Below are 27,603 nucleotides of genomic sequence, written 5' to 3' on the forward strand. Positions count from 1 at the left end.
TCCACGATTGTCCCTGATCCCCTACACCTACCTTCCTCTGACACCCCATCCACAATTGCTGAATTTCCAAATAAAGGTACCAACCGCACCCCACCCTCCATCCCACACGTTCCCCTGCTTGACATCAATCACTGGTTCACCGGAGCAACCTTAGGCCTCGATCCCACAATGTCAGAGTCACTGCCCTCAAAATCGCTCTCAATCCCATTGCTCTGATGGCCTCCAAGCACCGGTCTCCCAGTGGCCAAACCCACCACCAAGACATCCCCCTTCAATGCCCCAATCGGGCTTCCAACCACTGTCCTTCTCCTTAGGCTCCACCTCACCAACCTGGCCTCAAGACTGGACGTGGTTTTCTTCTTCACAGGTTCCACTGCATTTACAGGAAAAAGGTATAACACCTCAGGCCTTATGTGCTGCTGAGGTTTGCATATGACTAAAATACTCATTAGCAGCTTCACCATTATCCATCAACCTCTATACAATGACCGTTTGATGTGCCTTTAACAAGGCACAAAAATATCTAGGCTTTGTTTTGTTTTTGAGAAATAATGCATGTGATTTAAAGAAGAGATAATGGCAGTAATTTTTCCACTTCATCCCTCAGATGAATTTCCCACTAACTGCACACTATGGAAATTCATGCTGTGACCATTTAATCATTGGTTTAGCAGTCACACACAGAGCAATGTTTAAAATACACTCTTGATAATTGAGGTTCCCAGCCACTGGTGCAGGTTTGAAAAATTATCCCTATAATTTCTTCTCATTAATGACATTAACATAACGACCTGTTAGAGTCATTAATAAACTACTGCATAATGAAACAGCATTGTATCAAATGTCGCCAAATCCCTTCACATCAAACTGATCACCATAAAACTGAAGGCACTTGGCTCAAGGCAACAGAATGAAATATTTACAAAGAATACATTTTAGCTGTATAATATCTCAGACTCAAACCTAAGTAAATAACTATTTGTGTACCAGTTTGATCAGGCGACATCACCAAATTCAAAAGCGTGGCTTCCAGAAATTTCAACGGAATTCTAAAGGATGCAGAAAATCAAAACAAAAATGCAGATGCTGCAAATCTGAAATAAAAATATAAAATATTGGATACACTCAGCAGGTTAAGCAAGCATCTGTGGATAGAGAAACAGGGTTCAGGTTTTGGAACTGAGGGAGGGTCTTGGATCAGAAATATTAACTCTGTTTCTCTTTCCACACAAGCTGCCTGACCTGCTGAGTATTTTGAGTATTTTCTGCTGTTATTACTAAACAATGCTGCAATGGAAGAATGTATTAAACAGGCCTGTTCAGTTGGACACATGATGCCCCATTGTGTGTTTTCAAGAGAATTCAATGAGTTTTCTGGGTTTATAGCAAAATTTATCCATCAACCAAAGTAACCAAAACAGGCACAGCTAGTAGAACTGCTGCTTCACATCATCAGAGATGTGGGTTCAATCCTGGCCTCTGTGTGGAGTTTGCACGTTCTCCCTGTGACTGTGTGGGTTTCCTCCAGGGACTACAGTTTCCTCCCAATTCCTAAAGACATGGGTAGGTCAATTGGCCTCTGTAAATTGTCCTAAGTGTGTGGGTGAGTGGTAGAATGTTGGGGGAGTTGATGAAAATGTGGGGAGGATATAAAATGCGATTACTATAAGGTTAGTGTAAAATGGATGGTTGATGGTCAGTGCAGACTTGGTGGTCCGAAGGGTCTGTTTCCATGCTGTATCTCTCCATGAGTCTATGACTATAGGTTACAAAAGCACAACCATAATCTACTCTGTTGTCTGTCAAGATTTCCTTTCATCTCTTCTGTTCCTCATCGCTCTTTTGGTTTCTTCTTCTTGCCTTCATCAGGACACATAATCTCCTCCTAACCAACCAAAACTACTAGAAAGACTTGAAATCTGAAATAAAATAGGGGATGCTTAAGATATTAAGCAGGTTATGCAACACCTGTGAAGACGGAAAACAATTACATTCCATGTCATTAGACCAATCTTTCCTCTGGAACAATCTTTTGTTTTGACCCACTCCTTCACCCGATCTCATTTTATCCCTCCTGCCTTCGCAGATCTTTCCTTTTGTTCTCTCCTCCCTTTCCCGCTTCCTTAAAGCTAACTTTTCTGTAATTTTCTCCAGCACTGATGGAAGGTTGTTGACCTGAAACATTAACCCTCTTACCCTTTTAACAGATGCTGCCTGACCTGGTGAGTATTGACAGTATTTATTGTTTTTATACCAAAGCAGGTTACATGGTCATTCATCTCAATTGCCCTCTGTGTTTGTATGCTTACAAATTAATGGCTGTATTTGAGGCTGTGAAAGTTGCTATATAAATGCAAGAAACTTTTCACACTATAGATATCTAGTGTCAGGAAAATGTAATAGCTTTAATTGCAGTTATGTAAGGACCAATAATAGAAGGGATTAAATGGGTCCTATTATCCTTCCCAAGCCTACAAGAATAAAAGAAAAGAACACCTGATTAATTAAGAAGCTGCTGTCTGTAGTTCCTTTAAAGGTTGCTAGTTAGACTGCTTCACACTGAGGAACCAATGGGTGAGCCGTGCAAGGCACATGAGCACAAAACCAAATTGAACTTGTTATTTAAATATCTAAATAAAGCTTTTGTTTGCTTCCAGCAGGAATGCCTAGTGAGTGGACTTTAGTTTTTGAAAGTTGCTTGTCTGTCACCCATCTTCCGGCATAAACAAAATGCTTAAGGATCAGATCTTACACTTCTGTTTTTTCTCATAACTGGCCCCTGACCTAAGGCTTCAGTCCCATGATTCTTCTCTGCATTGGTTGCCACGACATGCATTGCTCCAGAAGTATGGACTCTGCCAACATCTTCGTGACAGATGAAGAGTACTTTGGCTTTGAGAGTCGTAAACTAATACAGCATGCAAACAGGCCCTTCAGCCCAACTTGTCCATGTCAACCCCATCTAAGCAAGTCCCATTCGCCTGCATTTGGCCCTCATGCCTCTAAACCTTTCCTATCCATGTACCTGTCCAACTGTCTTTTAAATGTTATTATTGTACCTGCCTCAACTACTTCCTTTGGCAGCTGGTTCCATATACACTACCCTCTGTGTGAAGAAGTTACCCCTCAGCTCCCTTTTAAATCTTTCCCCTCTTGTTCTAAACCTCTGTCCTCCAGTTTTTGATTCCCTTTCCCTGGGAAAAAGAATTGAACCAATACTAATAGGAGCAAAAAATCAAAATGGAGTGTTGGACACCACAGTGTCTATAATTAACATGTTGAAAGTGAGTTAACTTTGACCATAATAATTGGCCCTGGAAACCTCTATGCCAATAGTACAATTAAAGTGCCACAGCCAAATTCTTGACTCCTGCATCATAGGTAAATAAAGGCTACTTGTAAATAGTGACTTGCCCAACCATACCAGCAAAGAATGTGGTCATTATTCACACAACAACTATGACACAGATCATAGTACTTAGAGAAACAAAGGAAGACACTTTCGAAAGAAAATGATTGCAAGCATAGCCTTTTGATAAATCCTGAATCAGAGAGGAGGTGTTTAAGAAAGAAGTTGCAAAGAATAGGTCAAAGAGCAGCTAAGGGTTCTGCTTCCAATGGTGGGAAAGAGGGACATGGGGGGATCTGGCTGGCATGCCTAGTGTAAGGAATTAGAAGGCAACAAATAGAACTGAAGGACATTGTAAAAGGAGGGTAAGAAAGAATTTTACTTCAAGGCATTCATGTAGGAAGTTAGTGTAGGGTCAAAACAGTGAAGATGAGCCAAATGGGAATGCCTCACAATGGGATGCAAGTAGTAAAGTTTTGGACAAGCTCAGTTAAGCTTGCTAGTGGCTAGTGATTTCTCCCTCTCTGTTCCACAAAGTAGTTTACACCCAATATGCAACTCTTTGCATCCTCCTCATTTAAAATAATATGTGGGCAATTGATGAGTCATTCAAGTTCCAAGCAAACAAAACATGAACAGGAGTCCCCAGAAAATAATTTCACATCCTTCATCGAACCCAGAGGTAGGATAAGCAGTGTATCTCCAAACAGGAATTTCTATGTCCTTTTGTACACCATGGTAATGTGGCAGTTAGCATAACGCTTTACAGTGCCAGTGACCCAGGTTCAAATCCAGCCACTGTCTGTAAGGAGTTGGTACGTTCTCCCCGTGTCTGCGTGGGTTTCCTCCAGGTGCTCCAGTTTCCTCCCACATTCCAAAGACGTACAGGTTAGGAACTGGGCATGCTATGTTGGTGACAGAGGCGTGGTGACACGTGCGGGCTGCCCCCAGAACACTCTATGCAAAGATGCATTTCACTGTGTGTTTCGATGTACATGTGACTAATAAAGATATCTTATCTTATCTTATTTTATCTTATCTTATCTTACAGTCTTATTCCTTGGAGCATCTGAACACCCTTTGATTTTAGGAGGAAAAAGATGAGAAAGAAAGGAAAGAAATGTTCCTCTCTCCTCCTTTCCATGCTAGTGTTTGATCTGTACCCGATGCTTATTCAGGCACAGGTCTGCTTGTGCAGCAAAGTAAAGGGATGGAGACCCCACATACAAGCCAAGTGGCTGCCTGACTCTTCACAACTGAGCAATTCTCAGGTATTAAAGGAAAGCAACATGAAGCCTGTGTGTCAGTGTTACGTCAACCCTTTAAGCAGTTTAACATTAGGAGCAGCATGATGCCTTGCGCAATGATGATTAGAATTTTTAGAAGCCAGATTCCCAACTTAACAGACTCTTGAACAGACCTCTCATAAGTGAAAAAAAATGAACTCTTGAACTATTGATCTCCTAATCTACCTCATCATAGCCCTCACCCTTTATTTGCCTACCGGCACTGCACGTTCTCTGTAACTGCAAAACTATTTCTGCATCCTCCTTTCCTTCTTACGACCTCAATGTAATTATGTACGGGATGTTCTGTCTGGATGGTACACAAAATAAAAGTTTTACATTGAATCTCAGAACATGTGACAATAATAAATCAATACCAATAGTAGTGAGAAGAAGATATAGATGATGATGATGGGGTGAGCTGGATAAGGAGTTGTAGCCTTTACTTTTGACCTTTTTATATATATTTAAGGGTTGTGTCATGCCATTATTTAACACTGAGATTGTGTTTCACATTTTAACTCTTATCTGGAAGTTGCAATATTGATATAATCAATTACTAACCCACCTCAGCGTTTACTCTGCATGTGAGTAAATAATTCTGATCACTGCACTACTGCTATATAATCTTAACCTCTTTTACTTCATTTACCTATCTAATTCACTCTTCAATGTTGTTTGAACTTCTGCCACCATTAATACCCCGTGGAAGAATAGCCTGTCACCTCACAAAACTCTAAAGAAGTGTTTCTCTGTCTTTGTCCTATATCAATTTCCTTGTTGCTATAGCCACGTCATTCTTGACCCCTCAAGACATTGAAAATTATCTGCTTCGACCTGGCTCATTCATTATTTCAAACAGTTCTATCATATTGCTCCACAAATGAAAAAGACCCAAATCTTCAAGTCTTTGTGCTTGCATTTCCTCCTACAGGAAAGCTTTCAGGTGAATCATAAGTACTCTCCTTATTGTGTAGAGCCCTTTAAATAAGTACTTTAACCCAGTACTCTAATTAGAGCTGATCATTATCTCGTGACTTTGTACATAAACGTCCTGTGATAGAGTCTAGAATTCCAAGAGCTTCTTTCACATCTTATCAACTGCTGCCTTTTATACCTTGTGCCTTTCACAGCATTAAGCCAACTTCTGTTTAAAGTATAATTACTACTGCTGTTTATACTTAAAACCCAAACTGCTTCAAAGTGTGTTTCATGATATCAATTCTTCTTGTCAGTTTCTAGTCCAGTGCTTCCCACTAATCTGAGGTAACTTCCTTTGTCTGTAAACTATATCTTTTTATATGGTCTGCAGATTTCCATTTTATGCAATAGAGGTCTCTGTTTAATTAGTTGGCATGCACAACCTGTATAAAAGCTGTGAGGGTTTTATAAGCTTTTTAATGGAAGCTTTTTAAACTTAAATTATTAACATTTTGTTTAAAAAACTAGCATTACTTAAAAAGACAAATAGTTAAAAAATCTGAAGTAAAATAATTAAAACTTACATTTGCCTCCTTCTCCATAACCACACCATCCCCATTGATACTATTTGTGTTTAGAATCCTACACCAAGTATGATCATGTGGGGTCCAGCGGTGGAGTGAACGGGTGGTTTTAGCCTTTGGAATCTGTCAGTAAATCCAGTACATCCAAGTTTGACATACACAGGAATTCTGGACTTATTGTTGTTTGAATGGTTAAACAACAGTTATTCTGCTCAGAACTGCCAGCATTAGCCAGCCAAATCTGACCCATTATATCCTGATACCAATATTTTTCCTTCTTTCCCAGTTTCGTTAGATTTTTGAAACAAAAATAAAAAATGCGGGAAAGGCTTAGAATCAGGTTTATTATCACTGACTTGTATGTCATGAAGTTTACTGTTTTGCGGCAGCAGTACAGTGCAAGACATAAAAATTACTATAAATTACAAAATAAATAAATAGTACAAAAAAAAGGAATAATGAGGTAGTGTTTGTGGATTCATGGACTGTTGAGAAATCTGATGGCGGAGGGGAAGAAGCTGTTCCTATATCATGAGTTTGAGTCTTCAGACTCCTGTACCTCCTCCCCGATGGTAGTAACGAGAAGCAGGCATGTCCCAGATGATGAGGGTCGTGAGTGATGGATGCCGCCTTCTTGAGGTGCCGCATCTTGAAGATGTCCTCGATGGTGGGGAGGGTTGTGCCCGTGCTGGAGCTGGCTGAGTCTACAACCCTCTGCAGCCTCTTGCGATCCTGTGCATTAGAGCCTCCGTACCAGGCAGTGAAGCAGCCAGTCAGAACGCTCTCCACCGTCAGCAGAGTTCAGCTGAAGGGCCTTCGAGCTGAAAATGTTAATGATTTCTCTTTCCACAGATGCTGTCTGACTTGCTGTTTTTATCCAGCATTTTCTGTTTTTATTTCAGATTTCCTACATTCATTGGACTTTTGTTATTGGTATTACATTTAGATCCTTCTGTAAGATAACCTACACTTGTTTACACTGAGTTATTCTCCACATTAACTACATGGTATTTTAATCCTTTTTAAGACATATTTCCCAAATTACTTTGTTCATGTCATCCGTGATTTTACTTCAGTCTTTTCCCCTTTTATTCCTCTTCCCCAAATCCCCTAATGCCATCAGAATGATTATTATCCACAGCTATTTCTCCCTTCACCTGGAGTGAAGGAGGCTGAGGGGTGACGCTAGAGAGGTTTATAAAATTATGAGGGGCATAGATAGGACGGATACTCACAGTCTTTTCCCCAGAATAGGGGAGTCTAAAACTAGAGGGGATAGGTTAAAGGTTCGAGGGGAAAGATTTCAAGAGGACCCGAGGGACAACTTTTTCACACAGAGGGTGGTATGGGAATATGGAACAAGCTGCCAGGGGAAGTGGTAGAGACGTGTACAATTACATTTAAAAGACATTTGGACAGGTTCATGGATAGGAAACGTTTAGAAGGAAAAGGGGCAAATGCAAGCAAATGGGACTAGCTCAGGAAGGCATCTTAGTCAGCATGGATGAGCTGGGCCGAAAGGCCTGTTACCATTCTCTGCTACCCTGTGACTCTATGACTTTAATGCTCCCTTCTGCCCAACTTCATTTCCTAGTTTCCCACTGCAAGGCACAAGATGATGGCTTATAAATTTTTTGAAAAGTCATCCTTGCTTCAGCCAGGGGAAAACATGTAAAGAATGGGATGAGAAGGCCTCCATTTTGTGTGGCTATAAAGGAGGCGAGAAGGGGGATCACCAGATCTTCCAATGGAAGCACTGTTACTTTGAGCTACTTATGGAGATTTAATGTGAAACACCATCCAACGTCCCACCATAATAAGATCACTGCAACTGATTTTTGGTGTTCAAAAACTTCTACCTTAGTTTGAGATTTCTTTGTTTTGCTCCTTGCTATGTTTTTAGTCATACAGTTAAAAACGTTTTCAGCAAAGAGATGCATTGTTTTTAATGACGAAACTCAACTGTAGTGCAAATGGAACAGATCAGTTAAATCAAATATTCCACTCTTGATATAATTTAGACAGATGGGCCAGCATATTCTGGGAGGAGCATATTAAAAGATACAAGTATTTATCCCAAGAATGCAGCTTGGTCACATTATTATGTACTGCATTTTTTTATAGCTGAGCGCAACAAAATAACTTTATGGCAATTCTTTTCCCTCTGTTCATCCAAATATTTTTAAGAAGTTTAACATGTTTATTCTTACGCAGAGTTCATTTTTTGTGAGTCCATTTTTATTCAAAATCTGTATGCACACATGTTTGCTAGCAGAGATCACCTTGATAAATTCAGGAAGTGATATCCTGTCTAGGTTCCTAACCCAGACACAGAAATCAATTACAGTAGCCCAAATACCAGCCCATCTGAGATAAAGGTGCTCAGAACATTGTTAGAACGTCTCATGTCTGGTTCATTTATACAGTATGGCATATCTTCACGCCAAAGGCCAGCAGGGAAGCCTCTTGAATTTGATTGAGTTTTATATTTATCAAGATGAAGATTGTGGGTAGTAAAACACTTTTACCACTTTTGCAATATCTATTGCCAACATATTCAAATTGCTGCTTGATAATTTCTCCTTTAACCCAACTGCACGAAACATTTTACACCCAAATTCATAAGAGTAACCCAACTAAGCAGCATCAATTTCTGAGATTTAGTCTTATGGTCATCACTCTTCACACCAACCATCCTCAAAACTTTTCTGAATATTTCTACATAAGGGCAGCTTAAAAGATTAGAGAGGAAGCACAAGAGGCTGCATTCTGGAGCAAAAAAACAAACTGCTGAAGGAACTCAGCGGGTCAGGCAGAATCTCGAGAGGGAAATGTGCAGTCAAGTCAAGACCAAAAACGTTGCCTGTCCATTTCCCTCTTCAGATGCTGCCTGACCCACTGAATTCCTCCTGCAGTCTGTTTATTGCTCCAGCTTATAATGTTGTGTACTCTCAACCATAGTAAGCAGTTTTATACAAACAAACTCATTTCAAATTGGATTTTGTTGAAGAGTTTGTGGTTAAAGGTGAGACAAGAGGAAGAGCATCGGTGACGTTGGTGAACAGCAAGGCCAATGGTGCATCTTCTTAACCAAAGACATATAACAATAGAGAAATAAGGAACCTGAGGGTGGGGAATAGAGGGTTAGAGCCAAATCATGCGCAGTGAGAAACAAAAAGGGAGAAAGAAAAGATTCAAAGGAAAAATAAAAAGAGGCAAAAAGAAAGGCAAGGCAAACTTTAAAAATGTGACATTGTTATAGTGTCTGATAACAGTTCACACGCTACAAGAATGAGACCAACATGGTTAAATCATTAATTTACATTGTATTATGGAGAGTACAAAAATAGTCCGAAATATAAGATAGGAACTAACGAGTCAAGTAAAGAGCTTAGGAGAAGCATTTGTCTTTATCTGAGAGATTGCTTGCAGTGGGGAATTTATTAATACACAAATGAAAAACAAACTGCTGGAGGAACTCAGTGGGTCGTGCAGCATCTATGGGAGAAAGAAACTGTCGACATTTTGGGTTGAGATTCTGCATCAGGACTGAGAGTGGGGAGGGAAGATAGCCGGTATAAAGAGGAGAGGGGAGAAGTGAGACAGGGGCCAGTAGGTGATAGGTCGACCAAGAGGGAGTGAAGGATGACGGTCAGGTGGAGCCACGTGGGGGAGGAGGAGGGGTGAAGTTTGGAGACAGAGGCAGAAGGGTGATGGGTAGAAGCAGACAAGGAAAAAAGAAACAACGAAAAGGCAGATGTAGCCGGGGAGGGGAGGGTAAAGGGTGGAGACAGAAACAAGCTGCTGGAGGAACTCAACAGGTCAGACAGCATCTGTGGGAGGGAAGTGGACAGTCGACGTGTCAGGCGAAGGTGGAGCCAGTCGCTGGAGGATGATAAACGGGAACATAAAGGCTACCAGTGCTGGAATCTGATATGTATGGAAGGTGATAATGGGAACTATTTAGGGAATGATGAGGGGCTCCTCCAGCAGTTTGTTTTAGCTCCAGGTTCCAGCATCTGCAGTCTCTTGTGTCTCCAATACACAAAGTAGTCGAAGTGAATGGTAGAGGAAGTCACCGACATACAAGACATAGAAAGGAATAGAAGGATGTGCATATTGGGTTACATAATGTATAATATGATCCACAAGCGTGGACCTTTGAGGCAAATGGCCTGTTCTCTGCTGTAAGTTCTATGTAACAATAGCCCAGCAACAAATGTCATGTCGGCAAAGAGGGTACTTATGTTCTTAATTGATGGACTTTCTGCAATGGGTTTAATGTTGATTAATGTGATAATTCAAAGTTCTTTGAAATAGCAGGATGCCAAAAGGTGGATTACCATTAATGTAAGAAAAGAGCAGAGAGGAGTAAAATCAGTCAGCAATGATGCGACCTGTGACCTATCTCTTTATCCTCTGAACTTGATTCAATGACTTCCAATCAATAATTCCATGCACCTGCTAACATGTTCCAACTTTTTTCAGCAAGATCTGGTTCAAAAGAGATGATCAGATGATTAAATTTATAATAACCTAGAATATAGCTTTCTATACAAAGTGCATTTTTGTAGTCAAGTACTTTGTTCCAGAATGCTATTATACATTCCTGAAATGGTAGTCATTACCCTTAATTTAGTGTGATTACTATGTCACTCATTGCAATAAATAGGCTGGATACACTGGTTCTGCTGAATATTTGATGTTCCACATTCTTTCATGTACTGAAGCAACCACCCTGTTCCTAATTGGACCCTAGAATGCATTTTCCTCCCAGTTTTGTTGGTACAGCACAGAGCTTGAATTTTGCATTCTGAATTTATGCTTTGAGGAATTTTTGGACAGGATTACATCAAAACATTTATGATGCAGATAAAAAATTATGAACAACACAATGGATTAGGTGGAATAATTACTCTTTCACACTCATTTGTGGCGATCAGATTCAATAAAATTGCTTTGACTTCATCAACTAGGGGAGGGCTAACTGAGCTGAAGAGAAATTGAAGGCTGGCAGGTGAAACAATGAATGAATGATAGAGGCATTGAAATAGTTCAGAGAAAATCTATACACTTTGCCACCGGAAGGAAAAGAAGGGCAAGAGAGCCAAACAGAAAAGGGATGAGTCTGTGCTGGGGCCAGTGCTAAATGCTTGCAACTATATCTGCTGCCAGTTTGGCTCATTCCCATGCATTGGATTCCGTTGACATCAGCTGGATTTTGACACCGCTGGGTTTAGGTCAAGTCTACCATTACCGGGCTCTTTCTTGATGATGTTAGAAGACTTGGAATGAACCAAACAGTGTCCCATTCATTATTGAACAAGTAAGGTCACAGAAACCTTGTTTTTATCTTCTCCTTTTCATATAAGTCATAGAGTTTTAGAGACATAGACCATGGAAATAGACCCTTTGGCCACCATCCATGTTGATCATCAACCACCAATTCACACTAATCCTATATTATTCCCATTTTTTTTCACTTCCTCCACATTTTTAACTCACCTTCCACCCAACCCAGTCCCCAAATTCTACCACTCCTGGTGGAAATTTACAGTAGCCAATTAACCTACTGTCCCACATGGGGAGAAAACCAGAGCACTTGGAGGGAATGCATGTGATCACAGAGAGAACATGCAAACTCCACACAGACCAGACCCAGGGTCAGGATTGTTTCCAGTCTACCAGCTATATCACTGTGCCACCTTAAAATGTGGAAATGTGAAAATTATGGGCTTAACTGGTTCAGCACGATGTCGTGGGCCGAAGGGCCTGTTCCTATGCTTTACTGTTCTATGTTCCACACAGACAAGAGGTGGAGGTGTTAGGTGTCTTGGAATACATGAAGGTGGAAAAACCTCAAAGGCGAGAAGAAGTCTATCCTGGAAACCTATGCAAAACAAGGGAAGAGATAGCTGTGGCCCTGACAGATTCATATTCAGATTAGTAGATTAGTTTGTTGTCATATACACCAGGGTGCAATGAAATACCTTGCTTGCATGAAGCTCCCAGCATAAACAGTATCCACGGTAATAGTAAATCCAACAATAAATTAAGTGAAGAGCGTAAAAACAATGGAATGGTGCAAAGTATAATAGTGCAAACTGAAGTAGTGCAAAAAGAAATGTTAAAGTGACAATAACGGAAGAGGTAGAGTTAAGGGTTGGAGAACATGGCAGCACCACCAGGAAGGGGATGTGGAAGAGGTGATTGGTTCAGAAGTCTGATGGCAGTGGGGAAGAAGCTGTTCTTGAGTCTGGTCATCATAAGATCACAAGACAAAGGAGCAGAAGTAGGCCATTCGGCCCATCGAGTCTGCTCTGCCACTTCACCATGAAATACCTTGCTTGCATGAAGCTCACAGTATAAACAGCATCCATGGTAATAGTAAATTCAACAATAAGGTCACCTGGGCTTTCAAGTTCCTGTATCTTCTCCCAGAAGGTAGAAGAGAGAAAAGGGAAGGGCCAGGGTGGCAGGCATCCTTGAAGATACTGCTAACCTTCTTGATGCAAATCCCCATGAATGTAGACTGGATGGAAGGAAGTGATGAGCCTGTGATGGATTGGGAAGTGGTTACCGCTCTCTGCAGACTCCAACAGAGATTTTTGTATCTTTGTTAGCCGCAGATGGTGTACCAGAAGACTGGAGTTTAATACTGTTCCTTTATTTAAGATGGACAGCAGAGTTAAGCCAGGTAACTCCAGGCTGGTGTGCCTTATGTCAGCTGAAGGGAAATTATTGGAGAAAACTCTCAGGGATAGGATTTATGTGTATTTGGAAAGTCAGAAGACTAATTAAGGAGAGTCAGCATGAATTTGTGAGGGCGAAACCCTGTCTCACTAACATGATTGAGTTTCTTTTTGAGGAGGTAACAAAGGAGATTGATGAATGCAGGGTAGATGCTGTCTTTACAAAAGCATTTGAAAAGGTCCCAAATGGTAGCCTGGTCCAGAAGTTTAAGGCACATGGGATCCAAGGTGAGCTGGTTAATTGGATCCAAAATTGGCTTGCCTGTAGTAGACAGAGGGTAGGGATGGAAGGATATTTTTCTTATTGGTCTGGAGGGATCTGTGCTTGGACCTTTGCTGTTTGTGATTTATATTAACAACTTAGATGTGTTTGTCAGAAGTATGGTTAAAATGTTTGCAGGTGACATGAAAATTGATAGTTTTGTGGATAGCGAGGAGGGTTGTCTAAGGCTACAGCTACAGCTGGACATAAATCAGTTTGAAAGCTGGACGGATCATTGGCAGATAGAATTTAATCCTGACAAGCCAAGGTGAAGCATTTGTTAAGTTAAAGAGAGGTAGGCCATATACAGTAAATGGTAGGGCACTAAGGAATGGTGATGAGCAGAGAGACCGAGGGGTCCAAGTCCGCAGTTCCATGAAAGTGGCAATGCAGGTCAATAGGATGGTGAAGAATGCATATGGCTTGCTTGCCTTCACAGATCTGGGCATAGAATATAAGGTGAGGATGCTATGTTGCAAACTCTACAAAACACTGGTTAGACTGCACTTGGAGTATTGTGTGTAGTTCTGGTCACCACACTATGGGAAGGATATAATTGTCCTGGAGAGGGTGCAGAGGAGATTCCCCAGGATGTTGCCTGGATTGGATGACTTCAGTTGTGCAGAGAGACAGGATAGGCCGGTCTTGTTTTCCCTGGAGTGAAGGAGGCTGAGGAGTGACTGAGAGAAATACATGAGACTATGAGAGGCAGAGATAGACATAATTTTTAAAATTTTCAATAATAGGGTTGATAGACGTAATTTTTTTCCCATGGTAGGGTTATCAAAAACAAGAGTGCATAGGTTTGAGGAAGAAGTTTTAAAGGACATCTAAGGGGAAGATTTTTTAAACAGAAAGTGGTTGTTATCTGGAATGCCCTGCCAGAGGAGTTGATGGAATCAAATGCAATTACTACATTTAAGAGGCATTTAGACAGACAGTTAAATAGGCACAGCATAGAAGGATATGGTCTTAATGCGGGCAAATTGGATTAGGGTAGATGGGCCAAACGGTTGGCATGGACGTGGTGGGCCATGCAACCCTATCACTCTATAAGGACCTGAGGTCAGGATTGAACTCAGGTCTCTGGCGTTGCTAAGCAGAGGCTCTACTAACTGAGCCACTGTGCTGACCTAATACAAATATGGAGTGAGTGGGAACTCACTCCCCAACAGGAGCGATGCTGTTGCCAGATCAGTTGTTGAGTAATAGATATTAAGGCATTTGGAACAAAGGCAGATGAAAAAAAAGGAGAGACTGACAAGTTATAATCTGATAAAATGATGGAACAGGTGAGATGGGTTGAATAGCCTGTTGGTTCTTCTATGTTCCCAATCTCGATACCCAGCATCCAAAACTCACCCACTTACTTGTATCACCCCAAGTTCCACCCATCCATCATCAGTTTCTAATTGATTTACATTGAACAACCATCTGCAAATGCCTTAAATCTCTCTTCCTCCTCTTTAAATCCCTCTGTAATCATGAGATGTCCTTCCTACCTCGTTATCTTCCTCCAAACTTTTTAATCTCCTCCAAAATGTCAATATTTCTTAGACCAGCCTTTCCAGCATTAATCACTCTTCACCCCACATTATGAGAAGGATGGATTCCAATATCTGTAGCCCCTGCTCTAGACACCAATGCCTTCTCAACTCTTTTGGTCCTTCTAAAACCTTCCCAAAAAACAATAGCGTAGATATTTCTGTACAACAGTAAAAGCACACAGTATGGCATGTTTCACATGAAGGGTCTGCGTGCTCATCATCACATGTTGCTGTGCCCCTTTGCGTGGTGTGTGTGGTGGCTTCTTGCTATCATTCCAGTGAAGTGTCCGACAGGACGCTTATTCTGATGGTGCTGCCTATGTGCTCAAACCATGATATTTTATTTCAGTAGGGGGGCCCATATGTTTGGGAGGCTTTTGTGTTACTAGTCCAAAGGTAAAGGCAGGCTCTGCACACAAGACTTGCGGGTGTTTAAGTTGGTGCAATCTGAGTCTCTGTGCCTGAGCTTGTGTGTTTCACCTTGCAAGAGTCTTAATGAGGCACATTTGCAAACTGTTACCAGTTGATTGGCTTAAAAACAGCAGCAAATAAAAGGAAGACAGGTCTAAGTGGAGTGGTCAGTGTTAGAGTGGGAGAGGTGGGGCTTTGGTGAGCAGAGGTGAAGCTAAGTCCCTCCCTTTAGTGCTAGGCCAGAGTAGTGAGAATGGCTCCAGGGTCAGTGGTGTGTTCAGCTTGTGAGATGTGGGAGTTCTGAGAGACAGCCAGTCTCCCTGATAACTACATCTGTACAAGGTACATCTAGCTGCAGCTCCTTACAGACTGTGTTAGGGAACTGGAGCTGCAGCTGGATGACCTTTCTATCCCTTCTATGGGATACTGAGAAGTACATAGATAAGAGCTACAGGGAGACTGTCACTCCTAAGCTGCAGGAGGCAGGTAGCTGGGTGACTGTCAGGAGAATAGGCAGGTAATGCAGAGTACCCTTGTGGCTGTTCCCCACAATAACAGGTATACTGCTCTGCATACTGTTAGGGGGAGAATGACCTACTGGGAGAAGCTGTGGTGACCAGGTCTCTGGCACTGAGCCTGGTTGTGTGGTGCAGAAAGGAAGGGGGGAGAAGAAGACAGTGGTAGTGATAGGGGATTCATAGTAAGGGAGGCAGACAGGAGATTGTGTGGATGTGAAAGAGACTCCCAGATGGTATGTTGCCTCCCTGGTTCTAGGGTCAGGAATGTCTTGGATCGGGTCCACAGCATTCTGAAGGGGGAGGGTGAACAGCCAGAGGTTGTGGTACATATTGGTACCAATGACATAGGTAGGAAAAGAGATGAGGTCCTGAAGAGGGAATATAGGGAGTTAAGTAGGAAGCTGAAAAGCAGGACCTCAAAGGTAGTAATCTCTGGATTGCTGCCTGTGCCAGTGAGGGTAAGAATAGGATGAGTTGACAGATGAATGCATGGCTGAGAAATTGGTGCATGGGGCAGGGTTTCAGATTTGTTGATCATTGGGATCCCTTCTGGGGAAGGTATGACCTGTACAAAAGGGACAGGTTACACCTGAACTGGAGGGGGACCAATCTCCTTGTGTGCAGGTTTGCTAGAACTGTTGGAAGGTTTAAACTAGTTTGGCAGGGGGATGGGAACCAGAGTGATAGGTCAGAGGTTGGTTCACTTAGTGTACAAGCAGATGCAGAGTGTAGAAAGACTGTGGAAGGATAGGCAGTTGAAAGGGCAAAATTGCAGTCAGTTGGATGGGCTGAAGTGTCTAATGTGAGAAGTATCAGGAACAAGAGTGATGAACTTAAAGCATGGGTAAGTACATGGAACTATGATGTGATGGCCATTAGAGACTTGGCTGTTGCAAGGGCAGGAATGGCTGCTGGATATTTTGGGTTTAGATGTCCTGACAGGGACAGAAGTAAGAGGTGGGGGACTGGCTTTGCTAATCAGGGACAGTGTCACAGCTGTAGAAAGGGAGAACATACTAGAGGAATCATCCACTGAGTCAGTGTGGGTGGAAGTCAACATGAGGGAGCAATCACTCTGGGAGTGTTCTACAGACCCCCCCCCCCCCCCCCCCAATAGCTGCAGATGCTGAGGAGCAGATTGGAAGGCAGATTTTGCAGGGTTGTTGTGGGTGATTTCAACTTCCCTAATACTGGCACCTCCTTAGTGTAAAGGGGATAGATGGAATGGAGTTTGTTCAGTGTTCAGGAAGGATTCCTGACACAGTATGTGGACAGGCCAACTAGAAGGGAGGCTGTACTGGCCCTGATACTAGGCAATGAGCCTGATCAGGTTTCAGATCTCGGTGGGAGAGCATTTTGGAGATAGTGACCATAGCTCATTCTCCTTTACCATAGTCTTGGAGAGGGATAGGAGCAGATGATCTAGGAAAGTCTTTAACTGGGGAGGGAATTATTATGCTATTTGGCAGGAACTTGAGAGGATAAATTGGGAACAGATGTTCTTGGGAAGTGCACAACAGAAATGTGGAGGTTGTTTAAGGAATACTTGCATGGGGCTCTGTATAGGTTTATCCCATTGAGGCAGGGTAAGGATGGTGGAGTGAAGGAACTGTGGTTGACAAGAGATGTAGAGTATCTCCAAGAGGAAGGAAGAAGCTTACCTGAGGCTTAGGAAGCATGGAGAGTTACAATGTGGCCAGGAGGGAGTTTAAGAATGGACTTAGGAGAGCTAGAAGGGGGCATGAAGGCCTTGGTGAGTCGGATCAAGGAAACCACCCCCCCCCCCCCCCCCCCCCCCCAAGGCATTCTACATGTATGTGAAGAATAAGAGGATGACTAGAGTGAGGGTAGGACTGATCCGGGATAAAGGAGGAAATGTGTGCCTGGAATCGAGGTAGGGGAGGTCCTTAATGAATACTTCTCTTCAGTATTAGAGAGTGAGAGAGTAACACTTGAGGATGGCATATGACAGACTGATATGCTAGGGCACCTCAATGTGAGGAAAGCAGATGTGCTGGAACTATTGAAAAACATTAGGGTAGATAAGTCACTGGGGCCAGAGGGATATATCCAAGGTTATTAAGGGAAGTGGGGGAAGAGATTGCTGTGCCTTTAGCAATGATCTTTGCATCCTCACTGGCCACAAGAGTAGTGCCAGATGATTGGAGGGTGGCAAATGTCCCTTTAAGAAAGGGAGTAGGGATAACCCTGGGAATTAAAGACCAGTGAGTCTTGCTTCAGTGGTGTGCCAATTACTGGAGAAGATTCTTAGAGACAGGATTTATGGGCATTTAGAGAAGCATAGGCTGATTAGGAACAGTCAGCATAGCTTTGAGGGGCAGGTCATGCCTCACGAGCCTGATTGAATTCTTTGAGGATATGACTAAGCACGTTGAAGGTAGAGCAGTGGATGTGCTGTATGTGGATTTGAATGTTTTCATGGAAGGCTTATTCAGAAAGTCAGGAGGCATGGAATCCAGGGAAACTTTGCTCTGTGGATTCAGAAATGTCTCACCCATTAGAAGACAGGGTGGTGGTAGATGGAGCATATTCTGCCTGGAGGTCAGTGACCAGTAGTGTTCCACTGGGATCTGTTCTGGGACCTCTTCACTGATTTTTTTAATAAATGACTTGGATGAGGATGTAGAAGGGTGGGTTAGTAAGTTTGGTGTTGTGCATAGTGTAGGAGGTTGCTGTAGATTACAACAGGACATTGATAGCCCAGCTCTGCACTCTGAGAAATGGCAGATGGCGTTCAACCCAGAAAAGTGTGAAGTGATACACTTTGAAAGATCACATTTGAAGGCAGAATACAAGGTTCATGGCAGGATTCTTAGCAGTATGGAGGAAAAGAGGGATCTTGGGGTCCATGTCCATAGATCCCTCAAGGTTGTCATGCAGGTCAATAGGGTTATTCAGAAGGTGTATGGTGTTGGCCTTCATTAGTCAGGGTATTGAGTTCAGCCATGAGGTGATGTTGCAGCTCTATAGAACTCTGGTCAGACCACACTTGGAGTATTGTGTTCAGTTCTGGTTGCCTCATTATAGGAAGGATGCAGAAGCTTTGGAGAGGGTGCGGAGGAGACTTACCAGGATGTTGCCTGGATTGAAGAGCATGGCCTATGAGGATAGGTTGAGCTCTTTAGAGGGAAGGATGAGAGGTGACTTGATAGAGGTGTGCAAGATGGGAGGCATAGATCAAGTAGACAGTCAGACATTTCCCCTGGGTGACAATGGCTAACATGAGGGATATAATTTTAAGGTGATTGGAGGAAGATAATGGAGATATCAGGGGTGAGCTTTTTTAGTGGTGGGTGCATGGAATGCACTGCCAGCAGAAGTTGTGGGGGCAGATACATGGACATTTAAGAGACTCTTATTCTCATGAATGATACAGAAATGGTGGGGGGCTATGTGGGAGGGAAGGGTTAGATAGATCATAGAGCAGGATAAAATGTTTGCACAACATAGGCAAAGGGTCTGTGCTGTTATGTTCTAATGCCCAAGAGTTATTCTAACTGTCAGTGCCAGGAATAAAGTGAATCACTGAGACAGCTGATAATACAGCAACAGACAAAACAATGGAGGAACACAATGGGTCAGGCAGCGTTTAGAGGGAAATGAACAGTCAATATTTCAGGTTGACGCTTCTTCAGGACTGGAAAGAGCCAATATAGAAGGGTGGGGTGGAGCAAGAGCTGGCAGGTGATAGGCTGATGGGGGGGGGGGGGGGGGGGGGGGGGGAAGAGACTGGGGATGATAGCTGGGAGGTGATGGGTGAAAGTGACAAAGGGCTGAAGGTGAAATCTGATTAGAGAGAACAGTGGATGATGGAATAAAGGGAAAGGTGAGGAGGGGAACCAGTGGGGTGAATGTGTGGGTGATGGGGCAGATTGAGAGGGTGGGGGAAGGAAAAGATGAGGTGATGGGGGCAAGTAGGATCAGGGGAAAATGTAGGGCAAGGGGAGTGGTTGTGGAATGTGGCATCCTTGTTTAGCACAAATGTTAGTTGAAACTTGAACACCTGTAATACACTTCAGTGCTTTGACAATTGTCACTGATCTCCTACCTCACCACTTGACACTAAATGATATTGTGAAATAAGTCTGTGCTTAAGACCATTTTTGTTTCAAAGCACTCAAGTACAAATGAACAAACTAAAGGCCATTGCCTTCAGAAGAATTACCAAGACTAGTTCTTTTGGCAGGCAGTGTGAAAATAGACTACTGCCATCTGTTGCAGTACAGGACCCAATGTGTCACATGGATCTACGTTATGTGACTATGTATGGGCATTATGAAGTTATCAATCCCACTCCACACAGCAAAGGTCTTGCTGGCCATTCCAAACTCTGTAAATGTGTTCATTGGCTTGGCTCTGCAATTTTGACAGATGGGTGAACTTATTTACTTGGTCTTCAAGATTTTTAAGCAAAGCTTCTGGCGATTGCCTTCAGGTTCATGATACCAGACTGTTCAGTGTGAATATTTTAATCTGTCCTCTTAATGCTATTTAATATCTGCATTTTTTGTAAAGTTGTTTGTTCTTAAATTATAATTAGAGTCCAGGACACTATGGAGTTAAAGCATTGTGCTGCAAGAAAGGCTTGTTTTCCTTACTAATTTTTGTAGGCCCTTGGAATGCATTGTGGTTGTTGATTCCTGTAGAGGTGTTGGCTGCTGTCTTGAGTAAAACCTGTGAATGAGTCCTGGGTGGTTTAGACAGTAAGTTTCTTGTGTGGTAGTTGACAGCATTCAATTAAATCAGTTGTTTAATGGATCTGGTATTTCTAATGAAGGGGTTTCAACCTAAAACATTAACTCTGCTTTTCTTTCCACAGATGCTGCTTGAGAAACTGTTTTGAAAGTTTTCTATTTTTATTTCAATTTCTGGCATCTAAAGTTTGTTTTTGATTTTCTATTTCTGGTACTTCATTTGCTTTTGCAAATTGGTCATGAACAAGGAGAATTTTCAACAAAAGCAAACAACGATGGCGGACACTTAGGAAAAATGTAAGTATTGTGAAATGCATTGAGAAAATGTAGTATGACTTCACTCAGCCTTAAATGTGAAAATACTCAATATGGCTGTCTCACAGATGGGTGGGAAGTTAAAGGTCACACTGAGCATTAAGGTATACAGGTGCACTCAGTTTAGTGAACCATTCTTATCAGTACAAGTAATTAGTGAGGAAAGCAATTAATAGCTCAAACTTATTCCTAAATAAAGTGTTAAATTGATGATCCCTCTTCATTATGGAAGAAACTAGTTCAACTAAGATTATATACAGGATATGTAATTGATATGGGTGTTTTGTTTTCCCTCCTTAAGGCACTGCGATTGTAAAGACGGCAGAGTTTCAGGTTTAGCCAGTTGTCCAACATAAATTTATGACGTGTCTTTGCTATAGAAACAAAATCAATTTCATTGTTCATTAGATGGTACATGGTAGCAAAGTTTCTTGATGTAGATCTGTAACTAGGAGTGGCTGTAACAAACTCACATACCAGGCTGTTGTTGAGGAAAAGCCTTTATGGGTGGAGGAGCCAAATGCAGAACTGGATTTTGTGGTTGAGACTTTTTTTCAAGAAGAAATGATTCTTTAAGTGAACTGAAAATTAACTTGGGTTTTTCTCTCCTTCCCAGCTCCTAGACCTGAAACATTAACTGTTTCTTTCCACAGATGATGCCTGGTATGTTGCAATGCACACATAGCTGGAGGAACTCAGCACATCAGGAAGGGTCTCAACCCAAAACATTGACTGTTTATTTCTCTCCATAGATACCGCCTGACCTGCTGAGTTCCTCAACACTTTGTGTTGCTTCAGATTCCATCTGTAGAACCTCTTGTGTCTTTATGTTGAGCATTACAATTTCTGTTTTTATTTTGATGCTTTGGAATATCTTGTGTGTTTGGGGCCATTTCAATGTGTCTGATCTTCCAAGAAAGTGCTTGTATCTATTCAAGCAGGATTGCTTATTACACACTGATTAAATAAATGGACACTACTAAATACAAAGCATCAGGTCTACAGTCTGAGCCTTGTGTAGAGACATCACCTGTGACAATGGTCTATTAATAATTGGTGCCTACTTTACACAAAGTAAATTTGTAATGAACAAACTTGAATTAGCACTGCAGATAACAAGGTAAAGGGAGATAATGCAAAAGTAATAGTAATCTAAATTACTGCTCTTAAGTAAAATTTGAGTTTCATAGAATCACAGAATTATGCATCATGGAAATAGGCCCTTCAGCCCAACTCATTCATGCCAACCAAGATGTCTTCCTGAGCTAGTTCCATTTGCCTGCATTTGGTCCATATCCCTCTAAACGTTTCCTATCCATGTACCTGAGCCTTTCTATTGCTCTTCCTATAAGAAGATCCATATTTATTGATATATCTTTGACTTAAAAGGAGGCCATTTGGGAACAAGCTCATCAATCCCACTTATTACCTCCGTCACACATTTTCACTCCAACATGCTGATTAGCCCCCACCTGATCCTCCTACCACCTGCCTGCACACCAGAGGTAATCAACTGTAGCCAACTAACCTACCTGCCCACATATCCTTGGGATGTCAGAGGAAACCTGGTCATCTGGGGAAGCCCATGTGGTCACAGGGAAATGTGCAAACTCTACATGGGTCATTGGAGGTCAGGATCAAACCCAGATCCCTGGAGCTGTGAGGCAGCAGCTCCACCACTGTGCCAATCCTTAAACCCTCTCCCATTGCCCAGTCCTGTACTAATATTTAACTTTTTGCCTCGGTATCAAATTTTATTTCTGTTAAGTGCCTTGGAATGCTTTTACTGCATTAAAGGTGTTACATAAATTCTCCTAACATGAGATTCCTGGACACATTCCCATATTCCCCTCTGGCTGCATTATAACCTCACTTTCATAGGAATTATCAGTCTTCACCCAAAGTACTTGCCCAGGAGCCTCCTTAGCTTATTCCACCCACACTTGAGACATAGTTGCATCCCATTGAGCTTTGGTCAAGTCACCAGTTTCTTTGTAGCAGTTATGCATTATACCCTTCTAAAATTCAATGATATTTAATTCATTGTAACTGAATCTTGAATTTAGAGTAATATGTACTTGTCAGTATATCGCAGGTTAGTCCAAAAGGACGAGGTGGAATGCAAGTTGCTACTTGTACACTGAAAATCTGAATGGTGCCAAAACATCCAAATTACTACAGCAGTTCTCTGGGTTACAAATGACCTGACTTAAGAAAATCCAACTATATATGCAAATTCTCCCATATGTATTGGTTTATTATTGTCATTTGTAGCAAGGTACAGTGGAAACTTGTCTTGCATCCTGTTTGTACAGATCAATTCATTACACAATGCACTGAGGTAGTAAAAGGTAAAAACAAAAGAATACAGTAAGGTGTCAGAGCTACAGGGAAGGGAAGTGCATTGCAGGTAGAAAATAAGGTGCAAGGTCAAAAAGGTAGATTGAGGTCAGGAGTCCATCTCATCATATAAGGGAACTGTTCAATAGTCTTACCACCATGGGATAGAAGCTGTCCTTGAGCCTGGTGGTATGTGCCCTCAGCTCCTGTATCTTCTGCTCTGATGGGAGAGAGAATGACCTGGGTGGGTGGGGTTTTTGATTACGCTGGCTGCTTCAAGACAGTGAGAGGTATACAGTCCATGGAGGGGAGGCTGGGACGTGCTGGGCTGTATCCACAACTCTGCAGTTTCTTGCAGTCCTGGGCAGAGCAGTTGCTGTACCAAGCCATGATGCATCCAGATAGGATGCTTTCTATGATGCATTGATTTTTTTTTAAATTGGTAAGTGTCAAAGGGTATATGCCAAATTTCTTTAGCCTCCTGAAGTAGAGGTGCTGGTGAGCTTTCTTGTCCAACCACATAGACACCACAGCCCAGGACAGGCTATTGGTGATCTTCACTCCTAGGAAGTTGAAGCGCTCAACCCTCTCGACCTCAGCACCATTGATGTAGGCAGGTGCATGTACATCGCCCCCTTTCCTGAAGTTGATGACCAGCTCTTTTGTTTTGCTGACTGAGGGAAAGGTTGTTGTCATGACACCATGTTACTGAGTGCTCTCTCTCTCCTTGTATTCCGACTCATCGTTATTTGAGATACAGCCTACTACAGTGGTATCATCTGCAAACTTGTAGGAGTTAGAACAGGATCTGGCCATGCAGTCATGAGTATATAGGGAGCAGAGGAAGCCAGTAATTATTATTACTAACTACTATTATAAAATTATTACTAAAATGTTTTGTGGAATTCATTAATAACTGAAATTAATATCTCATTAACTTAATTATTGGTAGTGTTAGTGATTGCTCAATGAAATGACAGAATTACAGCAAGTGTATGTAGAGCAATACAATATGGGCAACTGCAGAAAACAGATTTGTATGACTTCTGGAGAAATTGGTGTATGGACAGTTCTCAGGAGCAGAACCTTTATGCAACCCAGGGACTGCCTTCAAAATACCAATCACTGGTATCACATTGCATATTCCTGGCATACTGTCACCTCACTTCCTCTTAATTTTACTACCTTATTTCCACAATTTCAAATGAAATTCTGAGGGCTGCTATTAGCACTTGTTTTTCTTTTACACAACATTAAAATTATCTATCTTATTCAGCACAGTCAGAGATATGAGCTGTAAACATTTCCTTGGAGTTGATGCCCACTACCTCCCCCTATTCCCCACCACCTTCCCTTTATTCCATGGTCTACTGTCCACTCCTACCAGATTCCTCCTCCTTCAGCCCTTTGCCTCTTCCACTTATCACCTCTCAGCCTCTTGCATCACTCCCTTTCATCCCCCTCCCCCACCCACCTACCTTCCCCCTCACCTGGACTCAACCTATCACCTACCAGCTTGTGCTCCTCCCCCTCCCCTAACTTTTTATTCTGGCTTTTGCCTTCTTCCTTTCCAGTCCTGATGAAGGGTCTCAACCCAATGTCTACTTTTTATTTCCCTCCATAGATTCTGCCTGACCTGCTGAATTCTGCCAGCATTTTGTCTGTGTTGCTCCAGATTCCAGCATCTGCAGAATCACTTGTGTTGCATTTTTTATTGCCAGCATTGTATTCCAACAATAAGGGACATTTTAGGGGAGGGACTTGCTTTCAGTCAAGTCTGGTAGCAAGACTGTCTATTTTTGACAGAGCTATAGCAAGCCCCACTTGATGCAAGAGGATCCAAAGATCAGCAGAGACTCAATGGGCCAAACTGTCCAATATCATCATGGACACTGTATGTGCTAATACCATATCAGTGAAAGAGGTAAAGAAATCAGGAACTACTAGTTACCTCTTCCCAAAATCTGATTATTCAACTGTGAAGACAATGCACAATGCCATGCCATTCAGTAAAATAGGAACAGGCACTTTAGCCCATGATGTTGTGCTGAACTAATTTAACTAGTAATTAAATGCCTAACAAAACTAATCCCTTCTGCCTACACAATGCCCATATCCCTCCATTCTCTGCGTATTCCTGTACCCAAGAGCCCCTTAAACATCCTTATCATATTTGCCTCCACCCCTGGCGGTGCATTCCAGGCACACCACTCTGTGTTAAATACCTGCCCTGCACATCTCCAGTGAACTTAGCCCCTCTCACCTTAAATGTATACCCTCTAGTATTAGACATTTTGACCCAGAGAGAAAGGTTCCAGCTGTCTACCCTATCTATGTCACATGCGCTGAGGTACAGTGAGAAACTTTCTTTTGCATGCCATCCATACAGATCCTTTCAAAATATAAGTACATTGAGGTAGTACAAGGGAAAAGTAATAACAAAACAGAATATAGTGTTACAGTTGCAGAGAAAGTGTAGTGCAGGCAGACTAAGGGGCAAAGTCCTGACCAGGTAAATTGTGAGATCAAAAGTCCATCTTATCATACAAGAGGTCTGTTCAGTAGTCTTATAACAGTGGGATAGAAGCTGTCCTTGTGCCTTGTGGTACGTGCTTTCAGGCTTTTGTATCTTCTGCCTGATGGGAGGGGTGGGGGGAGAAGAGAGAACGTCTGGAGTGCGAGGGGTCTTTGATGTTGGCTGCCGTTCCAAGGCAGCAAGAAGTGTAGACAGTCAGTGGACGGGAGGCTGGTTTTTGTAATGTGCTGAACTGCGTTCACAACTCTTAGCAGTTTCTCAGTCCTGGGCAGAGCAGTTGCCATACCAAGCTATGATGCATCCAGAAGGATGCTTTCTATGGTGCATCTATAAAAATTGGTGAGGGTCAATGGGGACATGCTGAATTTCCTTCTCCTGAGAAAGTAGAGGAGCAATTTGGAATTGCAGTTAGTGCCAATGGGAGTCTTTCCCAGGCTCAGGCAAATCTCTGGTGCCCAAATCTAGGCTGTCCCTATTACACAGACCCCAGCTGATGTTTATATCCACTTCCAGTCTGATCCCTAGTGCCTAGCCTCAGACTGATCTTTGTACCCATATCTATCAATGGGTATGCTCTAGGCAGGTGAGCTGTGATAATCCAACTACATGGGAGCTGTCCCAAAGGACATGGGTGCCCAGAGGATCCCAGTCTGATATTGTACGGATCCCCAAGGTACTGAGGACCCAAAATCAGTCCCAGTGCCAGGTGAGTACTGAGGATTCAGGTCTGACAATGAGTGAGACTGAAGAATACGGGTCTAAAATCTGGGCCCTAGTAATAGGTTGGACCTCAAGTGCCTATACCCTGCAGTGGATGGGGTCCAAGGACAGACAATGCACTGGGTGGAACCCAAGGACATGCATTCAGCATTGGGTGGACCTCAAGGATCTAGACACTGCATAGGGTGAGCTGTTAGGAGCAGAACTGACAATGGAGAGTCCCAGGGCCTGGTCATATAGTGAATGGAATTGACTTCTAATCACCAGCATGTGAGAACAGACCCTGTGAAATTCTGGACTATGCAACTTTGCGAGTGACATTTTTATTTGTCATTTACCAGACCTTGGTCTCTTTGGTTCAGCAATCATCTAGCACAGTTGCTCTGGAAACTACTGGTTTGCTGGACCATTCTAGAGTCGACCATTCAGAGCTGTGAGACTGATGTCATATCTGGACCAGACCGGGTAAAGATGCCTTGAACCAGATTGGTTTCTTAAAATTCAATGGCTTCATGATTAGCATCTTCCCTCTCCACCCTCAGTCTTTTGCAGGGCATCAACCCAAAATGTCAATTTAGATTCAGATTCTGTTTAGTTTATCATATATGCCTGGGTGCAATGAAATTCCTTGCTCGCGTGAAGCTCTTAGTGCATATGGTAATAATAAATACAACAATAAAAAACAGCAATGAGCGCAAAACCAACAGAATGGTGCAAAGTATTGTGGTACAAACTGAGTGCAAAATGGAACACTAAAGTGACAATAACAAGAGGTAGAACCAAGGGTTTGAGAATGTGACAGCACCAACTGGAAGTGGATGTGAAAGAAGTGATTGGTTCAGAAGTCTGATAGCAGTGGGGAAGAAGCTTTTCTTGAGTGTCATCAGCTGGGCTTTCAAGTTCCTGTATCTCCTAGAAGGGAGAAAAGGGAATGGCCAGGATGGCAGGCATCCTTGACAATACTGTTAGCCTTCCTGATGTGATGCACCATGAAAATAATCTGGATGGAAAGAAGTGACGAGCCTATGACTGGACAGTGTTAACCCCTCTGCAGGTTCCAACAATCCAGAGTAACTTCTCCTACACCACCCCTCCCACCCCCCACAAATGCTACTCAACCCACTGAGTTCCTCCAGCAGTTTACTTTTTGCTCCTGATCACCATGGTTGATACTAGCTTTATAATCTGATTGTATTTGGTTAATTAATATATTTGGATTTTAGTGCTTTCTATTGTATTGGAATCTGATATTCTACAAGAGGGCAGATGTAAAGCATGTTAAAAATAGATTAAAAATAATATTATTAAACCCAATACAGTTAAAGGCAAAAGCACAGCAGCGGACCA

The sequence above is a fragment of the Pristis pectinata genome, chromosome 11, assembly GCF_009764475.1.
Source record: "Pristis pectinata isolate sPriPec2 chromosome 11, sPriPec2.1.pri, whole genome shotgun sequence".
In the NCBI taxonomy this organism is placed as follows: Eukaryota; Metazoa; Chordata; class Chondrichthyes; order Rhinopristiformes; family Pristidae; genus Pristis; species Pristis pectinata.